The sequence below is a fragment of the Muntiacus reevesi genome, chromosome 3, assembly GCF_963930625.1.
Source record: "Muntiacus reevesi chromosome 3, mMunRee1.1, whole genome shotgun sequence".
Taxonomy (NCBI): Eukaryota; Metazoa; Chordata; class Mammalia; order Artiodactyla; family Cervidae; genus Muntiacus; species Muntiacus reevesi.
In genome coordinates, this window is record NC_089251.1 from 219,559,530 (window position 1) to 219,577,451 (window position 17,922).

A 17,922-nucleotide genomic window follows, 5' to 3' on the forward strand; every position below is an offset into this window, starting at 1 on the left:
TCAGAATGGCAGTCAAGAAGGGGACAGAGGATAACAAGTGTTTGGTAAGGTAACTGGAGAAAGAGGAACTCGTGCACGATCAGTGGGAATATAAATTGCTGCAGCCACTGTGAAAAACGGTGTGGAGGTTCCTCAAAAGATTAAAAACAAAACCATGATACAGCAATTTCACTTCTGGGTACATGAAAAAGGAAATGAAAACAGAGTATATGAGGAATATCCATCAATAGAAAAATTGATAAAGAATATGACACCCACACAGTGGAATATTATTGAGAAAGGAGAAAAGTTCTGAGACACCATAGATGGACCTCGAGGGCATTATGCTAAGTGAAATAAGCCAGATAAAGACACACACCACATGGAATAAATACACGGAATCTAAATAAAAATTCAAACTCATGGAAACAGAGAGTAGAAAAGTGGCTACCACCTGGAGGGACAGAGGAGATAGGGAGAGGTTGGTAAAACAGTTCAAACTTTCAGCTATAAAATGAATAATATCTGGGGATTTGATGTATAACATAGTGACTATAGTTGATAACATTGCATTGTATAGCTGAAATATACTAAGAGAATGGAACTTAAATGTTCTCACCAAAAAAAGAAAAAGGAAAACAACAAAAGGATAAACATGTGAGGTGATGGAAATGTTATTTAACTTGGTAGAAGGAATCCTTTCATGATGTATATGAGTATCAAATGACAACAATTTTTAATATCTTAATATCTTTTAATATCTTGAAGTTTGTCAATTATATCCCAGCAAAAGTGAAATAAAATAAAATATAAAATAGTGTTATAGTTATTGTTAATTGTATTAGAAGTTAAAGCAGAACCATTTAAAATATTTATTTATTTTAAATAACATGTTAATTATCATTCATATTAACATATTAAATAATCTATTAATTTAAATTAAAATTTAAAATTATTAAAAATAAGAATAAACTGATTAACATGTTAATAAAAATAACATTTTTGAAAAATAATTTATAACTATGGCTGTTATAGAATAGATGATAACTTATTGAGTTTAACTTATCTTTGGAGAAGAAGAAAGTGAAAAAATGACTTATTCCATGATGGTGAATAGACTCTTCTAGCAGTGGTACCAGGATGACTATTCATGATGTGTGATTCAGTCATATGTATACCCATCCAGACATCTTTGTGGCTTAGGTTTTGAGGCTATCAATCTTATCCCAACCTCACACTGTCCTTTTTTTCTCTGTCGTTGAGAATTGCCTGTTCAAGGATGTTCCTAAGGGATGAAGGTTATATGTTGAGTAATGGAGAAAGCCGAATCACTTGGAAATTCTGACGTTTGGGTTTTCTAGCCAAAGACGTTGGATGAGACATTATTAGGAGCCATAAATGCAGCCGAGACAGACAGAGCATAGCCTCAGCACCATGCAGGAAGAGAGAGGAGATTAACTTTCTAAAATTCCACTTTTATTAAAAGCAGTTCAGCAACCAAATCCAAATATTACATTGCCACCTTTGCTTCTTGTCAGTTAGTCTTACTTCGCTCAAAACACTGTGAGTTTCCTAAGCCTGAACATGTTTCTTATAATTCTACTCTTTCCCTTTCTCTTGAACATAATGTTTAACTCAGTGTTAAATACTTAGCTGGTCTAACGTATCCAAAGTGAAAGCCATCGCCTTCTTTCTGCTGTTTTCTTCTCTATATCCCAGTGGCTATGTATAGTATCATCATTTCCCCAGCTATCAAGGATAGAAAAACGTAGTCATCTTTGATTTTTTTTTTCCTTCTCTCTACCGGGTCTAGTTTTACAAAAAGTCTGAACACGATGAGGTAGAAACATGTAATGATTTTGCAGTTCACTGTTTTCAACAATGTTCTGCTGATCTTCCCTTCTCTCTCCCTTAAAACATCCTCAGCTGATCACACAGACTTTGGTTACTTTTTGTAGCTCAGAACTGACTCATTTTCAGTCACCTAAAAGTCTAATCCAGGTCAAATCTACCTTTACTTTTGTTTCTGACTCATATTACGTCACCTGACCTACAGATCAAGTTTGCCCCAGCTCTGGAGTGACCCCAGCTGGAGGGTCCGGCCCCCAGTTGGGAGCCTCTTACCATTCCTAAGTGGAATCTTAGGACTTTGATAATTAGTGAATGACTGTATGTCTCCTCTTCATCCCTTTCCATGTGGAAATGTTTTTTGAGATTATCCTGCTCTTGTCTCTTTACTGTATATTAGGTGTGTAGGGGGAAAAAGCTTATTATTTCATGTATAGGTCTTTGGATCAAAATGGACATCATCCAGACTGAATGTAGAGTATCACAAGGTCTTGAACTTTGGGCCTAGTCTTATAAATAGATAGGAATTTTGCATTGTCTCTAGTGGGGACAGGATAAATACAGGGTGCAGAAAGGAGGGAACGGTATTATGCTATCAAAGGGGTAGAGGGTGACAGAATGTATTCTCTTTTAAAAAAATTTTTATTGGAGTATAGTTGATCTACAACGTTGTGTTAGTTTCAAGTATACAGCAAAGTGAATCAGTTTTGCATGTACATATGTACTCTTTTTTTAGGTTCTTTGCCCATATAGGCCACTACAGAGTACTTAGTAGTGTTTCCTGGGTGTTATTTAGTGGTATTTAGCAGTGTTCCCTACAGGAGGTTGATAGATTTTATTCTTGTTCACAGTATTTGCTGCTCCTCCCTCAGGGAAACTACACATGCCTGCCCAATGACCCCAGGTTTGCCCATGTGACTTACCATGGACAATAAAATAAGGGCAAATGTGGTGTGTGCTATTTTTTAACAGAAGAACCAAAATACCTAAAATCACGATACTCAGACCCCAGAGTGAAGAGAACTCCTAGCAGAGCCCCAGTTGAGCCCCATCAGACCTCAGCCTACATGTAATATGAACCAAAAACAGGTTTGGTGCCATGAGCTACCAACACGAGGGGGCTGTTTGTTATCACTTATAACAGCTAAACTTGCTAGACCTAAATTGCTTGTTAAATCCTTCAATGGCTTGCTTGCCTTGTGTTTCCTCTCCTCCTCAGCCTTGATTATTCAGGGCCACTAAGTTGAAACTGGATGGACTTTGCTTTGAATCCTTGCTCCACTACGATTTATCTGTGTGATCTTGGGCAAGTTACTTGACTTCTCCTCTCATCAGGACATCTTAAAAATGAAGCAAAGGATATTAGGATATTATTTTGATTAGAGAATTAATATCTCATCTATGTCTGGCATCATATAAGCACTGGATAACAGTTTTGTACTCAACTCTATTTTTTTCACCCAAGAGGTGGTTAGAATTCATCATTGATTTAATTTTTTTGTTTTTGTTGCTCTTGGAATTTCCCAGGAACACTTCTTTTTTTTTTTCCCCTCAACATTTCATATTTATTACTGAGTCTCAGACTGATAGTGAGGAAATAAGAACCATCAGGAGCCAAGCATTACAGTAGTCATGTTCTCACTATGATTTGGTTGCTTAAAAAAGTGTTCTTAACAGGTGTGCCACTTTGATGTGCGGTTTCTTATAGACCCAGCTTGGTTCTTCTCCAATGTCTTCTCTTGGAGTTGTACCTGATTTTATTGCCAGTTTTCATTCAAATCCATTGAGGAATGGAATGATTCTGCTTTTGTTTCTTGGCCAGGAAGCACTTGATCCTAAAAGTCTTGTGAGAAGCCATGGTGAGGAGAGAACTCAACCGCACATAGGATGGCGGAGAAGAGAAAAGACTCCCAGGAATACTTCTAGCTTCTGCTTTTTTACTTCAAAGATTTAAGAAATATGGTTACTACTTCCAAATATGTGCTATTCTTACTAGTAGGAGATCTAACTTACGCTGTTCTCCTCCTCCACCTCTGAAGTCTCTATGCACTTTATTTGTAATTTCACAATATAATAAAGCTACAGACTTTAGCATTTAAGTCTCATCCTCATCCCCGTACGCTATATTCTAAGTTCTATGAAAGCAGAAACTATATTTTACTGTTGATAACTGAGCAGGACCTAGAATACTGTCATATATGACAGTTCACAAAATCAGTAAATAAATGATGAAATTAGTTTAAGGTTATTTGGGCATGTGTGTGTGCTCAGTCACTTCAGTTGTGTCCAACTCTTTGCAATCCCTTGGACTGTAGCCTGCCAGGCTCCTCTGTCCATGGGATTCTCCAGACAAGAATACTGGAGTGGCTTGCTATGCCCTCCTCCAGGGATCTTCTGGACCCAGGGATCAAACCTGAGTCTCCTGCAATGCAGGAAGATTCTTTACCCACTGAGCCACCTGGGAAGCCCTTAAGGCTATGTGAGTACAGAGATTCTTCTTTGAGTATGTGCCCCTCTGATCTATCAAAATAGAAGCTTTATGTTTCAATCTTCCATAGACAGACCTTCTTGGAAGAGGCCTGACCGGGTCCCTTCACAAATTATGGCATGTGTCTGAATGAGGCATGCAGAGCAAAGGCTCTCATTTAAAATATTTTCTCACAGTTAGAAAATATCATTTGGAAACTTAAAAGCTGTAGACGGTTTTTTTTAAATAAATAAAAAATTTTGAATTGTACATTGCTTTTGCTTTTAACCAAACTGAAGCTCCTAGCTGACTTCTGTTTGTTTGTTTTCTCTGAGAACCAAGTATCTTCACTACACCCAAGCGTGTATCATTTCACGACAATGACTCAGAAAGCAGTGCAGATGTCATGGCTTACCTAGTCCCTAAAAAATGCCTACCATGCAGGAAATGAAATAAGGTTCCTGGACTCAGCAGAAATGGGGTGAGGATAAAGAGGCTGCTTTGAATTTGTGGGCTTTCCCAAACTGCTTTGGAAATATCTCATGCAAATCCAAACAGTATCTGGGTCACAGATAGTTTTTGACCAGTAACTTCTGAATATACTTTTGGTCTTCAAATATATATAGAGGTAGTGGACCTATTTGGAAGATAAAATAATTTGAATAATTTAGATAGTTTGATACCTTTCTACCAATGAGGATCTTTTTCCTAACTGTCTGTCATTCTAGGAACAATTTTCAAGGCCAAAATTCTATCGTGCTGAACAGCAAATAAGATCCAGTCATCTAGTGCTTTTACCAACAACTTAAATATGCATGACCTATTGTTTCTGAATATGTCTTTTTTGTGCCTATATATATATATATATATATATAACAATTTAGTCCAGCTTTTTAACCAAGAAACAGCTTGCTGAAAACATGAATTGTATCATTGTATTTGATAAAACATTCAGTCTGTAACTCATTACTTTAGAAGCCTGTCAAAAGCTATTTAGAAACTTTTTCTTTAGTCTTGGTAATAACAAACCAAAAGTACCTAGAATTCTATGGGACATAGACTGTCAGGAAATGTTGAATGCACCATTTTGTTGGGGAAAGCAGAGACTTTTACAAGAAGACGTCAATATGCAAATAGAGAAAAGTTTAAAATATGCAAATTAAAAAGATTTAAGAAAGGGAAGGATTTAAGAAGAGAGAAATCAACATGCAAAGCAAATTATTTCATACCTCATTTTGACACCCTGGCTTGGATACTATTCTGAAAATGGGGTTGTTAAATGTCTGCCATGATAGAGAAGTTTTTTTGGGGAAATCCCAAAGATGACCACAGCCTAAAAATGCACAGCTTAGAGGGGAGTTTCCAATGGACTTGGCCATTGGCCAAACCCCAGGTCACTCATTCAAATTACTCCCCACAGTACAATTAAATGCTTGCCCTGGTCTAGCATGGCACTTATGCATAGAAAATAGGAGTTAGCACGAGGAATCCTCCAGCAGGAGAAATGAACTGTGAAGGAGAGAGCAAGAATCTTACTCAAGGACCTCAACTAATATACTGCTAAAGATTATCAGCTCTTACTGAATTTGAATCTACATGTTATAGCTTGCCTATTTGGGGCTCCGGTAAAAACCAGCACCAACAAATGACTATAAGATTGTTCGTCATACAATACAGTTTTTCTCTTTTTCTAATTTGTGGGAAAGGTGAAGAACCATCTGTAGGCATCTTTTATATATGCAATAGGCATACAGAAAGTGAAAAGGAGAAAAAAAGTAAACTTTCAGACTAAACATCATGACATTTTGACACAGTACTTTACTGACATTTTAGTTCCCACCATCACATTTCAAGTCAAGTATAGAAGTGTTTTATCCAGTAACAACAGAGCAAAAAATAGAGCAAGAATGGGGCTTGGAGTCTGATGAACTTGAGCTTAAATACTGCTTCTGATTACAGGCAAATCATTGAAACATTGTGAGCCTCGGTTTCCTCATCTTCAAGATAAAAATGAGTGCTAATCCGTTTCTCTTTCAGTTATTGTGAGATTGAATGATCTGAATTAGAGAACCAGACTACATCTCTCAAAGACATGAAATCTGACTTTTTTTTAATGTTCCCAATGGTTGGCAAAGAGTAGACATTTATAAACATTTAATGAACAAATGACATAGTAAAGCATTAGCAGGTACAGGCCTGGCTCAATAAATGTAAGTGCTCAACAAACATTATTTTTCTCTGGGTAAGGTAGCAGTGCGATTACTTGCAAAGTGCAACATTAGATATTAACTCACTCCCTCCACACCAGGACTTAGATTTTGACCTAGATGAGAATGAAACAGGCAACGTTGCCAAGTATAGAATTGCCATTTGAGGGGACATGTAGGGAAGAACAAACTTTATCATGACAAAATCTTTTGCATAAGTGAGATATCATTTATTCTGCTGAATTCTGCAGTTTGGCCATGGGGACGAAGTTGTATTCTTTCAGTAATTATTTATTCCTTTAAATGAACACTTAGTTTTTTGGAGAATTTGTTCAAGGTAAGCATACCTCAGAATATTCTCCTGAATTAGACTGTTATTTGCCATATTTTTCATGTGAAAAGTCTGAGCAGATTATTAAATTGGAGTCACCTATTTGTCATTCAATATTCTAGCAATTTAAAAATCATGTAATTTAAAAAAATGTTTAGATGATTATTTCCATACATGTGATTATTGTATTTGTTATACACAATGGGCTTAATTTTTCATTTCATTGTAAAGGATACTGTTATTATAACTTAAGCCATGTAATTTTCTTTTTTCTTTTTTTTTTGGTCAACAGAAACACTGAGAAAAATAACATTTCCAACATACATCAGAATTACTTTGAATATCTGTTTATAAATTATGTTAAGAATGAGAGTATAAAAAGTATCATATAAATGACATAAGGGGGAATGAATGCATGAATTGAATTTTATTTATATAGGAGTTTCTTTTCAAATAATCTATACAGGAAGAATGAGTTAATGTCATTTTCCTGAAGTTATGCTCTCATTCTTGAAAACACACTCTGTGTTAGCAATCTCAGGGCTTGCTTTTTAGTAAGTCAAGACGTCACTGGAGTAATCATAAATCTCTATACATGATGGAAATTTTGAGTTAATTGGCATTACAAATTCTTGGTGTTATAACTCAGGACTGGCATTGATGAGTATGACTTTTTCAAGACAGACAGGCATGGACTATAAGAATGAATTGTATATCCAAAATGTATACCCTTGTGCTCCGACTACAAAATTAAATGTTACTAAATTCACAGAAAGTTCTTGAGTGAACCTAAATGGGGGGTGAAGGCAGATTCATTGAGAAAGAAAGGGCAACATGTAAGAGTACAAAACTCAAAATCAAGAGGAAAAACTTGAATTATTTTGAGTGGAAATGGTGAAGAACTATTATAATCTTCCACATCATAGCAACTAAGTATTTTGGGCTATCTTCCATTATAAACAGAAAAATACAGAGCAGATGATAGACTTATTTTTGGGGGGGCACAGATTTATAGCTTTTAAATTCAGAATCTAGAAAAATGAACCAGGAGATGGGCACATTTTTCTGACTCATGACAGGGAAACTGATGACTTCACTCAGCCTTAGAAGTTATAACTTTAAGATCTGTAAAGTTTTCCTTTGCCTAATGATATAGAGGCATTCCATAGATGTTATTGGCATCACACTTTCACATCTTCACCTTGGGAACATGTTATAAATAAATCCCTATTATCATAGATAATAGCAGATAACAGCAATAAAAGACCATTGATGATGTTTGGAATTTTAGCCACTATAGCTTTTGAATGAGAACTCTGAAATTATTATAACAGCTCTGTTCCAAGGAAGTGGTCACAAATAACACAATGGGCCAAGACCCAAGCCCTCCATGGATCTGGAATTACTTTCACTACTACAAGGCACAGGCCTTGTATTTGAAGAATATAGAATTCTTTTGTGCATGCTTATACACATGGATCACAATAAACTGTGTTGATCACAATAAACTGGAAAATTCTGAAAGAGATGGGAATACCAGACCACCTGACCTGCTTCTTGAGAAACCTGTATGCAGGTCAGGAAGCAACAGAACTGGGCATGGAACAACAGACTAGTTCCAAATAGGAAAAGGAGTACATCAAGGCTGTATATTGTCACCCTGCTTATTTAACTTAAATGCAGAGTACATCATGAGAAACGTTGGGATGGAGGAAGCACAGGCTGGAATCAAGATTACCGGGAGAAATATCAATAACCTCAGATATGCAGATGACACCACCCTTATGGCAGAAAGTGAAGAGGAACTAAAGAGCCTCTTGATGAAGGTGAAAGAGGAGAGTGAAAAAGTTGGCTTAAAGTTCAACATTCAGAAAACTAAGATCATGGCATCTGGTCCCATCACTTCATGGCCAATAGATGGGGAAACACTGCAAACAGTGGCTGACTTTATTTTTCTGGGTTTCAGAATCACTGCAGATGGTGACTGCAGCCATGAAATTAAAAGACGCTTATTCCTTGGAAAGTTATGACCAACCTAGATAGCATATTGAAAAGCAGAGACATTACTTTGTCAACAAAGGTCCGTCTAGTCAAGGCTATGGTTTTTCCAGTGGTCATGTATGGATGTGAGAATTGAACTATAAAGAAAGCTGAATGCCAAAGAATTGATGCTTTTGAAATGTGGTGTTGAAGAAGACTCTTGAGAGTCCCTTGGAGGAGAGTCCCTTGCAAAGAGATCCAACCAGTCCAACCTAAGGGAAATAAGTCCTAAATATGCATTGGAAGGACTGATGCTGAAGCTGAAACTCCAATACTTTGGCCACCTCATGCGAAGAGTTGACTCACTGGAAAAGACCCTGATGCTGGGAGGGATTGGGGGCAGGAGGAGAAGGGGATGACAGAGGATGAGATGGCTGGATGGCATCACCAACTCGATGGACATGAGTTTGAGTAAACTCTGGGAGTTAGTGATGGACAGGGAGGCCTGGTGTGCTGCAGTTCATGGGGTTGCAAAGAGTCAGACACAACTGTGTGACTGAACTGAACTCAACTGATACACATGGATAATGAAACCTTCTCCCACTGATCACATTAATGTGATTTCCTATATTTTAGGAAGAGGCTTCATTTCAATTCCTATGACAGCCTCCAGTTTCTTATTGGGAATAGAAGTCCAACCAAAGCCAGCCTGTTCCCCTGGGGCAGTGGTAGTGTGCTAAACCTCAGCCAACTACTTACTGTCAGGGGCCACAGCGTGTCTTTGTTTATCATTTCCCACTCGTCTTGCCACAAAGCCCTGGTTTAAGGATTTCCACTCTAAGTGGCATCCAAATTATATTGTTGTAGTAGATACTGCTTGTGCTTTGCCCAGATCCACTCTTTTGGGTTGACATTCCTGCTACAAACTGCACTGAGTTCCCCCAAATTTATATGTTGAAGTCCTAAGTCCCAATATGGTGGTATCTGAAAGTGGGGCTTTGGGAGTTAATTAGGCTTAGATGCGATCGTTAGAGTGGGGGACTCCACCGTGAGATGTCTTCTTATGGGAAGAGGGAGAGAGAGCAGCTTGCTCTCTCTCTCTGCCATGGAAGCACAGTGAAAAGGCAGCTGTGTGCAAGCCAGGAAGAGGGTTCTCACTCAGGGATCAAACTGGCCAGCACCTTGATCTTAGACTTTCCAGCCTCCAAAACAAAATTCCTGTTTCTAAGCCAACCAATCCATGGTATTTTGTTATGGCAGCCCAAGCTGACTAATACAGTATCTATCCCTCAGCTACTGAGAAAACCAGCAGCTGGGGCTCACAGTTATGTCCCTCACTGAGCACTGCTTTGCCCAAGGTTACAATCCTTTCTAAACAGAAGGCCAAGGCCAGAATGGGCAGCTACAAAGATTCAGCTCTTTTGCCTAATTTTGTGAAACTCCCAGTGGCCATCGCAGCCTCCCCTGAAGAATTAGCCAAAAACTCAATCGCAAGCAGAGTGCTGGCTAACTCCTTCCTTTGTCTAATCTCGCCTTCCTCCCTTCCATGCAGGTCTCGCCCCTGAGATCACCTTCCAGTGAACCTTCTGCATGGCCCTCATTGACTCAGAATCTATTTCCAGGGAATCCTATTTAAGCTAGCCATGATCCCATAATTGTGAATAGTATCACTTCTCATCAACTTTTAATGTTCTGCCTCACCCATCAGAATCCTAAGCAAGAAAGTTATTCTGGTTACTTGTTAACAGCAAGTTATTTGTTTAATCCTAAGCTAAAAAGTTGACAAAGAATTCTGTTGACAAAGAATCAGTCCTTCATCTTAGAAATCTAGATCTCTTTCTTCTTGCCTAGTCTCCTCTTCTCAGTATCTAGTTCCCTCTTGCTTTAGGCTTTTAACCCACCTCTACCCATCTGCTCCATGTGCCAACAAGGTGGCAACTACTTTCTTCTCATCAAATCCTCCATCATCAGATAATGCTCTCATCTAGGCCTCAAGGTGGACATTTGAGTCAACCAATTCACAAGTCTACAAGTGAAGTAATAGTAGGTAATTGGTTTTTGCCAGGTTATTTTTGTGAAAGGTCTTTTCTCTTTTTTCTTTTCTCTCTACTTCCATCCTTCCCTCTCTTTTCTCCCTCCCTCCCTTCCTTCTTTCTTTTCTTTCTTTCAAAATGTGGGAATGGGATATTTCCAAGGACCGAGACACCAAATGGCATGCTAAGGCATCTGAAGTGTTAGCCACCTGCTAACTCCACACTACTATTTTTCCTTTATATTTTATCCTTTTCAAAATCTCTTCTTTTGTCTACTTCTGAATCCAACATTTCTCTAAAAGCACTATATTTTTTCACAATGGTGCTCTTGAAAGCAATAGTGAAGGTTCAAACAGAGAGCAGGCAAGAAGCGATGTGATTGGGAACTGAGCCATGTCTACTAATGCTGGGTTCCCTTAGACACCTATTTATCTAACTTTCCTGGTGATGCTCGGCCTGTCTTCCCCAGACTGGATGCCATGCAAAGTCATGTTCAGAGAAACTCCAGTCCAACTTTAGGATCCACAAGAAGAGTATAGATATTTACTATAAGTAAAGAGGTGAAATGAGTTTTACAGTATGTATCACAGAAAATTTCTGAAGAGTCATCAGGCTTCTCTGCATCTCCCGAAAATCTCCTCCTCCATGTGTCTCCCCTCTCCACTCCAGGGTAGTCCCCCCACTGTTTTGCTGACATGGCCCCTTGTCTACACTGCATCTTCACATTCTACCCTCCCCAGTGGGCCTGCTCTGCCTGGCTCCCTGGAAAGGGATATGTAGTCTTTGGCTCTGCCTTTTTCCCTGTGAGAATTCACATGCTTTCTTCCCCAGAAATTCTGCTGAATAACATTCCCACTCCTATCATACAACTAACTGACCCATTGACTCATCCACAGAGTACAGTACCACAGGAATCTGACGGACAAAAATAGCCATGTCCTTCTCTAGGGCCAGGAATCATAGCTGCAGGAAGAAAATAGAAAGGGAGAGAGTTCAAGTCTGATTAGTTCTCTTAGAAGAGTGAAGATATCTTAACTTTTTAAAAAGAAATCCTTACCCCCACCTCCCTTTTATTTATAAAACATCAGATACATAGTAGGTATTCATTTCATGGGCTTCCCCGGTGGCTCAGCAGTTAAAAATCCACCGGCAATGCAGGAGCCACAGTTTCGATATCTGGGTCAGGAAGACCCGGGGCATGGAGCAGGGCATGGCAACCCAGGCCAGTGTTCTCGCCTGGAGAATCTCATGGACAGAGGGGCACATCAGGCTCGTGTCCATGGGGTCGCAAAGAGTCACACATGACTGAAGCAGATGAACATACATGTACTCACTTCATATTGGTTATCAAATATCATTCTGCAAAAAAGACAAAAGGAAGAGATTTCTATCTAATCTCAGGTAGACTTTATGTAAATTTTTGAAATCTTGTGAATTCCCTTAAAACTTATCCCGAATCAAATATATTTATGGAAAAAATAAGTAAATATGGGATTATCTATCACGTTGTGTTATTTGGATTACTGCTACTGGCTAGTTATGAGTTGACTGTACTAATAAAAATCTAAAATAAATGCAAGATCAAAATCAAGTTAGAGGGAAGAGGAGTAACATTTGTTGAGTATACACATTAAAGCTAGCTGCTGTCCACATATATTACTTCATTTATATTGCAGTAATCGCTGAAGGATGTGCTGTTGTCTTATTTTTTGAATGAGGAAACTGAGGCTCAGAGTGGTAATGTAACTTGCCCAATGTCACACAAACAAAAGCAATAAGGTGGACTTGCACTCAGATCTGTCAGGCTCCCAAGTCTGTGATCTTTATCCACTACAACACACAGCCTTTTGATTCCGGATTTTATTCTACTTTGGGGAGTTGTCTTGGGCTTACTCTAGCTATTTTGTAGATGATGAAGAGTCATTTCTGTCTAGTTAAGCCTTAAACACCAAAGAACAAAGTACATCATATTTCTACATATGAAAAGCCATTTGGAGTGTAGTATAGAGGATTGTCGTTTTGAAGCACTCTCACACATAGTAATTGCTGACCTAGTACAAGAATCTAACACAAATTGCCAGAGTCTTATTTATTATATTGTACGCAAGCCAGAAAACCTAGAAATCCAGTTCGGTATTGGCTTTCCAACTCCTGAGCTGAAAGGGAGCCAGGTAAAGCAAGCTGCCTTTCTCATTGTGTTTTTTCCAGAGGCCCCAAGCTAAGGCATCAATCACATTCGCCCCTTTATTCCAACTTGAGTTGTAAAGTGTGAGAGTGTGATTCAGCCCCTCTTGTTTAATGTCTACTATTTTATTCTACTACCTCATTCTTTTTTTTTTTTTTTTTCTTTTTGTTCCACTTTTAGCTCAAGTTTCTGGGCATATAAAAATAAAATGTAAAATGTGATAGGTGCATGCTTTAGTGATTTACAGAGGTGGATTCCAACTTCCTTTTAAGGCCAGAACTATGGATTTTGCTTTTGTTTTATTGTTTCTTATCTATCCAACTGGGCTGTAAGTTTCCTTTAGGACAGGATCCAGGTCTCATTCATCTTTGTAGCCTCCTGTCTCTCTCCCCAGAGAGTGGCTTTTCCCAGTATCTTGCACATTGGAGACCTTCAACAAATGCTTATTGAAATACATGTGTGAATAAATGCAGATGATAGAGGCATAGAGTTCTATTTTTGTCCAATGCCATAAAAGGCAGTGACTCTGTCTCAACGGTTTAAAAACTTTTGTTGTGGTCTAAATAAGTTTGAATTGTTTAGTTGAAAACTGGCTAAGGCTGCTGTGTCATTTAGGATGCTTTTAGCGGCAAGTAACAGAATAACCAACTAAAAGCAACTTAAGGAGTAAGACTAGATGAGATGACAAGACAGCAGGTCTGGAGGAGGTGTGCTACACAAACAGTATCATCAAGGACCCAGGTTCTTGGCATCCTCTGGTTTTGCTTCCCGAGTGTCTCATTGTCACCAGATGGAGATGGATGCTTCATATCCAAACATCTTGTCTTCCTAGAATTTATTTCAAAGGTAGGAAAGAAGAGGCAGAAGAGGATTTCTTGACATATTTTCCCTTTTTGTCAGCGTACGTCCCCTTTCCTCTTATTGACTAGCCAGGATCACTGGCTCATTTCATGCCACTGGCCTCAGGTGAACAGAATTGCCACATACTATGATTAACTTGGACAAGTCATGGCTCACCCACTAGGAATTAAGGAAGGTTATACCTTTTCTTCTTCATGGATCACTGCCTTATTGTGGTGAAGGAGCTTATATAACTCAATGAAGCTACGAGCTACGCCATGTAGGGCCACCCCAGTTGGACGGGCCACAGAAGAGAGTTCTGACAAAATGTGATCCACTGGAGGAAGGAATGGCAATCACTCCTGTATACAATGGAAAAGACCCTGCTGTGGGGAAAGAGTGAAGGTAGAAGAAGAGGATGAGAGAGGATGAGAAGTTTGGATGGCATCACTAATTCAATGGACATGAACTTGGGCAAATTCCATGAGATGGTGAGGGGCAGGGAAGTCTGGAGAGCTGCAGTTCATGGGGTCACGAAGAGTCGGACACGACTTGGTGACTGAACAACAGCAATATCTTTTCCAGGGAAGCCCTGGTGGTGTCTGTGGTAAAGAATCTGCCTGTCAGTGTAGGAGAGGTGGATTTGATCCCAGGGTCATGAAGATGTCCTGGAGAAGGGAATGGCAACCCACCCCAGTGTTCTTGCCTGGGAAATCCCATGGACAGAAGAGCCTGGTGGGCTACAGTCGACAGGGTTGCTAAAAGGTCAGACATGACTCAGAGACAACAACAGCAAATATCCTTTCTAAGGTATCTTTAGGCTAGAGTCCTGTTATCTCCTACTTGAACAAATCAGAAAGAAGTAATGAGGAGTAGGTGTTGGTGAGGAAAACAGTAGTATCTGCTACCTCCTGTATGAATTAGTTGTCACAAGCATTTCTGCCAGAGATGTGAGCTAGTTTGTGAAATTCTTAGACCTCAATAAAGGGGCAGGGGGCTCCTATTTCTTTGCTGAATACCTATTACATACATATGTTATTTCATTTGACCCTCACACCATCAACCTAGGAAGCAGGTGTTTTCACCAATTTACAGATGAGGGTACTAAGGCTCAAGGAGGTTAAAATAGTGCACAAAAGCTAGAGACCATCATGAGATTCAAATCTATATGTGTCCTTCTCTAAAATGCATGCACTTTTCTCCATGTTTTAGAGTCTAATGGTTAATTTCACCAGTCAACCTGACAGGACTACAGGGTTCTCAGATATTTAATCAACATTTTTTCGGGTATTTTTGGGAGAATGTTTTTAGATGAGGTTAACATTTCAGTGGGCCGTCTGAGTAGGGCAGATTGCCCTTCCTAATTTGGCTGGGCCTCATCCCAACAGTGGAAGACCTAATACATATTCGTGCGCTCAGTTACTCAGTTGTATCCGAATCTTTGAGACACCATGGACTATAGTCCATCAGGCTCCTCTGTCCTTGGAATTCTCCAGGCAAGAATACTGGAGCAGGTTGCCATTTCCTTCTCCAGGAGATCTTCCTGACCCAAAGATCAAACCCGCATCTCTTGCATATTCTGTAATGGCAGGTGGATGCTTTACCACCAGCTCCACCTGGGAAGCCCCAGTGAAACAATAATATTCTGTCCAGTAAGAGAGGTTTCCTTGTGCCTGATGGCCTTCAGACTGAAGCACTGGCTCATCCTTGGCCTTGAGCCTGCCAGCCTTCAGACGAGCTACACCATTGGTTCTCCTGAGGCTCCAAGTTGCTGAATCACTCTGTTGATCTTGGGACTGGTTATCCTCCATAGATTGCATGAGCCAGTTTCTTATAATTAACTATATGCATGTGTGTGTGCTAAGTCACTTCAGTTATGTCTGACTCTGTGTGACCCCATGGACTGTAACCTGCCAGGCTCCTCTGTCCATGGGATTCTCCAGGCAAGAATACTGGGGTGGGTTGCCATGCCCTCCTTCAGAAGATCTTCCCAACCCAGGGATCAAACCTGCATCTCTTAAGTCTCCTGCACTGGCAGGTAGGTTCTTTACCACTAGCACCACCTGGGAAGCCCCAATTAACTATATACATTTATATAAATTTATACAGAAAGTACTTATATTATACATATGAACAGAAGTAAATAAGTACTTATGCACACATATGCACATCCTATTGGTTTAGTTTCTCTGGAGAATGCTAACACATGTTGAGAAGCTCTTTTCAGTTTGGGAAGTCTTTATTTTTAAGGACAGCCCAAACCAGCTCTTGAAGTTCTATGACCCAGAAAAGAAAAAAAATCCCAGCCTCTGTTAGGAGTAAAGAAAGCTTAATGGAAAGGTTCTTCAAATAGGTGAGGGGTGGAAAAAGAAGAGATGCTTCAAGCTTTCGGTAGCACTAACATTCTAGAATGCCACATCCTGCACCAAACCAGAGAGTTTTGACTACAGAGCAGCAGTTCTTAATCACTATGGTTAGCCATCCTGATGGGTTTAGATTAATTATGAATCATTGCATAAGGCATTTGTTACCTATTGAAATTAAATGTTGAAGTTTAACAATCCTTTTTAAAATATAAATTAGAGGAACAAAGTTTTCACTTTCTCTCACTTGTGTTCTAGGATAAAGCAGAGCCTTAGGTGAGAGAGGAGTGAATAGAGAGCCAGCCAACATTTGGAGAATGATCATGCCTCCCACGATGAACCCTGTGCCACCAGGGTGTCCTGACAGGGAAAGACAGAGAACCGCTGCTTGCCCTAGTGTATTCATGGCATCACACTTTTGTGAAGAGCCTCTGGAGGCTGGGGTGTTATTCCTCTTATTACTTCTTTCTTGGGATGAGTTAAGCTAGGAAATGGCTTTGCCCTTGAACTTAAAGTCACTCTTTCCTCAAAACATTGATTCTCTGGCACCTATAATAGCATTTCACTATTTGGCAGTCTATTTGACTGCCCCAAATTCTATCTAAAAGAAAAGCCAATATAATGTTTCTATCTTTATTTGGAAGAATAGAAAGGGAACTGTTTAAAAAATAAAGATATCAACATTTTATACAAAAAAGTTAGTTAAGCTGGATATTAATTAATCCAGTCTTAGACTATAAGAGGATTCTTTTTTTTTTTTTTTTTGTAATAACTTAAAGAATTCTTCTTTATTGTAAAAAAAAAAAAGATACATTATGGCAGGGTATCAGGTTACTTTTTTCCCTGATAAATTTAAAAACACAGAGTGGGGAAAAAAGTGCAAAATCAGCACATTGCCCTCCGTCTAGCAAAAAACGGGAAGAGATTTGCCAGGGAAGCTGCCTCCGACAGAAATTAAGCACTGTACTATTTGATTACGTATATTCAATAGAATAACACGGAGATAGATAGCTTCCCTAGTGGTTCAGATGGTAAAGAATCTGCCTGCCAATGGAGGAGATACAAAAGACAGGGGTTTGATTCCCTGGAGAAGGAATCCAGTATTTTTATGCCTGGAAAATTCCATGGACAGAGAAGCCTTGCAGGCTACAGCCCATGGGGTCACATGGAGATGGTAGGTGTGGACAATTCAAGGTCAGGAATTAGTAGCTATGTTTAGGTCAAGGTCAGATCCAGATCTTAAGCTTAATCTCATCCTCTGGAAGTTCTATAGTTGATTATCTCTGAAGATATATCACTGATTATATAAGGAAGATACTTGATTACAAAATTAATGTTTTATTTACTTAATAAACTTCAGGTGTTGGGTGTGCTTACAACTCAAATATTTGTTTCAACCACATCTGTTTCTTTTATTCTTTGAATGTAAGGGAATTCTTTAGGGTATGGATTCCTAACACCCTCTCCACTCTGAGGCTGGAATATTTCCTGTTTTGTTTTTAAATTTGAGAATATAGAACTTTTAGTTTGGTGGTGTGTCTTAACCAGGTCCTGTGTTCTTGGTTTATTAAGCACAAAGCATATGAAGTCTGGTTTTCTCAAACCTTACTAATTAAAATCTTCCTTACTATGTAAAGGAATTCAACTGTACTTTTATTTAGCTGGAGTTTTCAGATGCAAAACGATGCA

The 17,922-nt window shown here is 39.1% G+C and overlaps 1 pseudogene; it reads right to left on the minus strand.

Moving 5' to 3' along the window:
• Positions 1–3,529: 3,529 nt before the first annotated feature.
• Positions 3,530–3,685, minus strand: LOC136163419 (large ribosomal subunit protein eL39-like; annotated as a pseudogene).
• Positions 3,686–17,922: the final 14,237 nt, after the last annotated feature.